The following is a 6,711-nucleotide window of genomic DNA, read 5'->3' on the forward strand; positions in this document are numbered from 1 at the left end:
TGTCAAAAAAAGCCGTTTTCAACAGTGTTTTTTAAATTATTTTTCGTCAAGATACACTTTAAAAAGAAAATAAGTCTTCTAGAAAAAATTTCTTTGATAGTTTAAAGTTGTGTTCAAATCTTAACAAAATCTCAATTTGGACAGCTTAACTACAGCATTTTAAAGTCAAATTTACAGCACTGATCACCAGTAGGGTGCGCCAGGCCAGATAATTAAGGTCTGTTTCTCCCGGTACGGTGTTTCTACAGGCAGCCGGTGATAAAGAAACTTTGAAAAATGACTCAAAAGTTAGCATGGTCCAGCTTCAAAGGAATGAGTTATTTTAAAATAAAAGAGAGAGGCCTGAAATATTTTTCTGATTATGAAATGGTCAGAAGGATTGCCAACAGACTCATTCTGTAGTATTTAAGCTTAAACCACAAGCAAAATGTTAGACTTTAACAAAGCCCGTTTCCGAATAATTCTAATGAGTAAAGGCAAGCCCTCAACCTCAAGAAAAAAAAATTCTGACCTTTCACGCATGCCCTTATTCACCTTATGATGTTTTACTTACCTCCACTGACGCAAAACAGTCGATAAAAGAGCTGCAAAGCATTCTAAACTACGATCGAAGCAAGATGAAGGCGGCCATATTGAAAACACAACTCTCCCTAGTACCCAGTCTTACTCGATACAATACAACAAAGACTTTTCCCACCCCGGTTGACCCTTCGGGATCGTCCATTTATGACAGGTGGTGGGAGGGGAGGGGGGGGGGGGTCATTAAGGAAAAACACAATTTTGACAAGAAAAGTAGGAGGAAAAAAACTCGTTCACAAGTGAGCACGGGAAAAATTAAAACAAACCCCACCTGCTAAACATGGATGTTACAAAAAAATCTTTGAGGGGGGTTATGTTGGTATAAAAAAAATTCTTGCAAATACCAACAATGAAAAAAAAATTCTTACTCAGAATAAATTGCCCACCCCCACCCCTCAAAAATTAAAGCGTCCATCCCTATATCACTCTTGATCACATGAAACCGCTGAAAAAGAAAGGACAGACCCCCAGGGGGGGTACTCCGGCTTGTAAATGACGGGGATGAGCGAATGGAGGCAAAACTCAGGACCCAAAAAATCCCTAAGTCTTCTGACATTACCAAAAAAATCCCTGGACCAAAAATAACCCCCCCAAAAAATCCCTTGTCAAATTACCCCTTAATTGCCAGGAGGGGCAAAAATATAACACAAAGAAAATGATAAAAAAGTTGAACACTCGTGTTTGTTTATTTATCATACCATAAATTCGCCAAGGCCGCGCCAAGGCACTTTAGTTCGTTTTTAATACCCAAAAAAATAAGGTGGCTCGTACCAGTTTTCAGGTTTTTGACTGTGTGACGTTTGGAAGAAAATGGCCAAAAAATTAATTAAAGATCGTTACAAAATCTTTGTATAATTAAATTACCCATTGTGTTGTTGATCTAAAATAGCAACAATTACGTCATCAATGGTTACCATGGCAACGATAGGCAATGGTTTTTAGGACCCTTTTTCCTGCTTCCGGTGCTTATATCTTGAAAACTAACTCGATGACCCCCATTTTTTTTCTCGTGATAACTTTTGGCATATGAAAAAGAAACTGTATAATTATTTTAAAAAAATTCTACGAAGCGGATTTTTTGCAAATGCAAAAAAGGGCAATTTGTAAGTAATTAAAAATTCCTTTCGTAGAATTTTTTTAGATTTTTTCTGGTGTTTCCTTTACATAAAAGGAAAATATTAGGGCAATAAAAAATGGGGGTCATCGGGTTAGTTTTCTTGCTAAAGCCTTCGCGAACTCAATAAATCCCACGCGCGTTTCCGCGCACTTTAAAATTTCGATTTTAAAAGTTTGGTATTTACTTATGCTCAGTTCTGACTACCGCTGATCTTTGCGGGCACATACGCGCGCAACACGCGTGGACTTCCCCTCGCTTTGTCTGTGAAACTTTTCGGCTCAGGATTTTATGGGATTTAGCCAGTTTCAGTTGGCGCCGGTTGTGCCTCTCACGTCTTACTTTTAAGTATTTCTTTGTCTGAATAATCATGTGTTTGACAGCGAACTCAAATAAGCTGAAACGAAAAAAGTGGAATTGACTCACGATCTCCGACAAGATCGATCGTAGCACATGCGAATTTGCTTTTGTAACTCGAGCAGTGAGATCCGAAAACATTTTGACTGTCGAACAATAAGTTGACTTAAAATGTTCTTGTTGAAAAAACTTGAGTTGAACGCGGAATTTTATCTTAAAATGAAGAAAAGAAACCTCGCACTCGGCCGCCATGTTTGTTTTCCTTTTCAAATCTCGCGCGTGACTCGTGGGTATGAAGCGTGACGCGCGCGCTAGTTACCAGACTTCCCACGCAAGAAAAACCGGTACGAGCCACCTTATTAAATCAAGTCACCCCCAAAAAAATACTTGCCAAATTTTCCAACCCAAAAAAATCCCGACTCGAAAATTTCAAACCCAAAAAAATCCTTTGATCAACCCCGTTATTTACAAGCCAGAGTACCCCCCACTGGGGACAGACCCTGCTGGTCAATTAACGATGTGATGTTTTTTCATCACTCACTGAAAATACACGACGATATGAATTCAAATTATTTTAAAATGTCTTAAAGAGCAACTATTTTATCATGGTATGCGTACGGGGAGGCTCCACCCGAGGTTAACATTTTGACAGAAAAGGCACCCCTTTCGTATACTTTTACTGTAGAGGGAAAGGTTTCATATACCAACTAGAACCACTACGTGGAACTTACCGGGGCCCAATAGGTGGGACACGGGATTGCATAAATAGACACAGCGGTCAAACGCCAAGGGCCTGCGTTGTAGTAAAACTTTCGGGCGAGCTTTTTCCGCCTAAACTATGTAAACAAGAGCATTTTACAGACAAAAGTCAAAGAGCTTGTTACTTTTTGCCAAAAACTAAGGAAACTAGCTAAAAGCTAAGGTTTATACTTTTACATGTAAAAGAGTAATAATTTTAATCTCGTTCCCCAAAAAGTGTCCTCCATGCCTAGTGCTTTTCAAAATGGCGGATAAGATTTCAATGAGCCAGCGAGCACTCCCAGATAGGGCTTTCCACAAGTTGCTCGGCAACTTTTTGGCAACTTTTCATGTTTCGAGCAACTTTTTCCCCTTCGAGCAACTTTTTTCCTCTCGAGCAACTTGTTGCATTTTAAGCAATTTCCAGACCGAAGATCTCCGAAGATTATCCGAGTGTTGTTCAAAGGCCATACGAACGTTTCCGAAGATTTACGAAGTTTGACGAAGATTTTCGAGAAACGTCTGAAGACGTTTCAACTTTCGGCTAATTCTGCATTAAAACATTACAAAAACTCCTCAGCAAACATGACGTCATTATTTTACAAATTTTCCCCTTGATATGTTATTTAGATACTTTTTTTGCTGTAAAATTGCATAACACTGCTTATAAATCTATTTTTTGTTTAGAAATCTAACCCTCAAAAGGAAATTAGCATATATTTAAAGAAATTATCTTGATTAGAAGCAGCGTTTTGGATTTTTGGAGCAACTTTCGAGCAACTTTTCTTATCAGAAGCAACTTTTTTAGATTTTTGGAGCAACTTTTGAGCAACTTTTTGAGAAATTACGGGCAACTTTTTGGGAAATTTCGAGCAACTTGTGGAAAGCCCTACTCCCAGAAGTAAGGAGCCAGCGATATATCTCAAGTCAAGTCAGCGATATATTCCTAACAATGTAACATTGAACAACGACACAAACTGCATTTTATGATCGGTGGCGCCAGCCTCAGCCTTTGGCTGGGCTGGGCCCCGGTAGAAAGACATGTCATCTGCCTAAAACAGGAAAATGATATCTCCATAAGGCGTGTCTGTTTGAGATATTTTAATTGAAGGACCTTTTAAATACCTAAATGAGCAATGTCCCCGGGGGGGGGGTACTCCCATATGTGGCCTATATACCGGTAGGTATGTGCCGCCTGATAGGGTATGGTTTTTGAGGTTCTCGGTCCTTAAATAGAGTATCAGTTTTGCTCCTTTTGGCAATGTGTTCCCGGTGTTATCCTTAGATAGGGTACCTAAATTCTATTAGCTAAAAGAAACGCCCAGCTAAACAAAAAAAAAAGGTTTCTTAAAACTGACTGTTCTGTTCAGGTATTAGTAAAGCGATTTTATAAAGATTTGTGTCTTTCCGTGTACGGTTAGCCGTTATTACGCTTCTTCTCTCCTTGAACAGGGTGTCATTTTTCGGTTTTTGGGCCTTAAAAAGGGTATCAATTTTCGCTTTCTTTATCCTTAAATAGGGTCAGGGTTTAAGAACCTTGGCGGCACACCCCTATCCGAAATTTATGGGAGTACCCCCCCCCCCCCATTTAAGCCTCGAGCAGCAAGGCTCTGAGCTAGTAGGGAAAGCCCTCACCTTAGATTCCCCCTCCCCCCCCCACCCCTGTGAAATGTTACAAACTAAAAAATTACATCTTATAAATTATCTGGTAATACCCGACGTACTGAACCTGATAGATATCGCACACAATGCCACAGTTTTATCAAATTTGCCAGAGGATATTAAGATATAATTTACACAAAATTTTCCCACAACAAAGCTCATTACTTTCTTTCTTGCCAGCAAAATCACTAGTGACAACTATCCGGTTCATAAAATTATGTTGTGGTGGAAAGTTATTTTTAGTCCAACATTTTTTTATATGATTCATATTCACTCTGATAATTTGAAACAGAGAAATACAAAACTCAAAACTAGTTTGAGTTCTTTACAATCGTCCCATATATTGTGCTTTCCTAACTAATCGAACACCTGGAGCAGATTAAATAACAACATAAATAATAAGTAGTGTCAAGTCATTTTGGCCCACTTTTAAAACAGTGGTGCAATAAATTGAAACAACAACTTCAGAATTAAGAAAGAGAAATTTGAAATAATTTAACCAAACAATTATGCGGAAAATTTTAAAGAAGACATTATTTTATTTGTAAAAAAGTAACGGCCCATTTTAAACTCAACTGAGGGGTATAAACAATTTTATAACAAAACACCAAAACTAGAGCCATGGAAAGCGAGTGTTTCCGGTGACTCCTCAACTAAGGGAAAGACATGACTGTGGGATTGCAGTTATGACAAAAGGGATTTGGTGCACCCTTTAGCCCACGTAGCTGGCAGGATAAGCGTGGAGTGAGATGAACATGAGCGGTGCAGCCGGGAGTGCTCCCCAACTTCCTTTTGGTTTGATCTGTCTCTCTCGTTCGCCATAAATAAAGCACAAGCACTCGGTCACAAATCCTGCCAGCGCACCCTTCTGTGAAAAAAGTGTCTTTATTACATGAAATGTTCGCGACACGTTAATTTCGCGATTCCAAAAAAATCGCGAAATAAAAATGACGCGAACAATAAGTGTCGCGAACATAACTTGACGCGAAAATTATGTGACTCACATTATGTCAATAATCAAGAAAAAGTAAGTTAAGTACCACTGAAGGAAGGAATTTTCAATGTAAATGGATGTTGTCGTCAGTTGACTCAAGAACAGTAACTCATGCACGAACAAGCGTGACCTACTTGTAGACATTGTGAGAACTGCTCTATTGGTTGCTATTGGCGAGATTTAGTTCCCGTTTTTGTTAATTTTGATGTTGTTGTTCCTTATAATAATATTGCCGAGGAAATGTGAATTGTGTCTTACTCAAGAACGCGAAATTAAAGTGATTCAAAATACACATTTTTTGCAAAATCGTAAAATTTAAGTGTCGCGAAATATGCGCATTTCAAAATCGCGAAATTAACGTGTCGCCAAAATTTCATGTAATAAGGTAACTTTTATTGCGAACATTTATTACTCAGGGTCCCCTATACTTTTTATATGAAGTGTGATTGAGGCTATTTCTTTTCCGTGAAAAGTGATTTGGACTTTTATTTGTTCGTGATTCCCAATTTTAAAATCTTTTCATGTGCATGTGACTGCTTTTCAAACGTGACCCGTGAATGAAGAGTTGAATTAGACGTAAATCGTGAACCATCTTCCTTTTCACGACTTAATTTCTGACTATTTAGTAAGTACTAGTAAATGTACATCAGCTTATATCTTTGTTTTAGCTCTGTTGTTGGGTTTTAAACAGATAGCGCTTTTGTCAGCTATTTTGCCGCTTGTGTGATCTTGACAGACGCAATACCAGGTCTTACACATTCCGAGCGTGACAGTCTAAACAGGGATCATCATGATTTTTGCGTGAACGTGAAAACATTTTAAGAACTATTCTTGACGGATGACCCTTGAAAAGCCAAATATTTTTTGTGATTCCATTTTTCAAAGAGTTATAGGGGACCCTGATTTCTTCTGAACCTACTTCTTGGAAATGTGCATGCAGACATTCATTTTTACTTTGCTACACTGGTGAGACCAGTATAGTAAGACCCTTCTGGATAATTTTTATAATGTAACAATTGTTTTGCAAACAAAGAGCGGTTGAGTGATGTGAACAACGATGCGGAATTGCTTTGGTTTTGCAAAACGTGAAGCAGACACTCTGCGATTGGTTTAAAAATTGAGCCACTGACATGCTCAACCAATCAAAAGCAAAATCCAAACTAATAGCGTCTCGGTCAGATATTGAGCCTTGGCGCATAACTATTTATTTCAAAATGAGTTTGATTTGGAAAGTAACAAACAAACAAGTCAAACTCATTTTCATCTG

General features: G+C 38.4%; 2 protein-coding genes across 2 annotated transcripts in view; both read right to left on the minus strand.

Moving 5' to 3' along the window:
* Nucleotides 1–580, minus strand: part of LOC144658221 (uncharacterized) — a 92,020-nt gene extending 91,440 nt beyond the window's left edge. The window contains exon 1 of the mRNA XM_078518607.1: nt 554–580. The gene's annotated coding sequence lies outside the window, so the exon portion shown is untranslated. The remainder of the gene's footprint in view (nt 1–553) is intronic.
* The window catches only part of LOC144658209 (uncharacterized), a 53,545-nt gene that overhangs the window by 43,318 nt on the left and 3,516 nt on the right, over nt 1–6,711 (minus strand). The gene's annotated exons all lie outside the window — the stretch shown is intronic.

This window comes from Oculina patagonica, chromosome 6 (assembly GCF_052425735.1).
Source record: "Oculina patagonica isolate OP01 chromosome 6, crgOcupat, whole genome shotgun sequence".
Lineage (NCBI taxonomy): Eukaryota > Metazoa > Cnidaria > Anthozoa > Scleractinia > Oculinidae > Oculina > Oculina patagonica.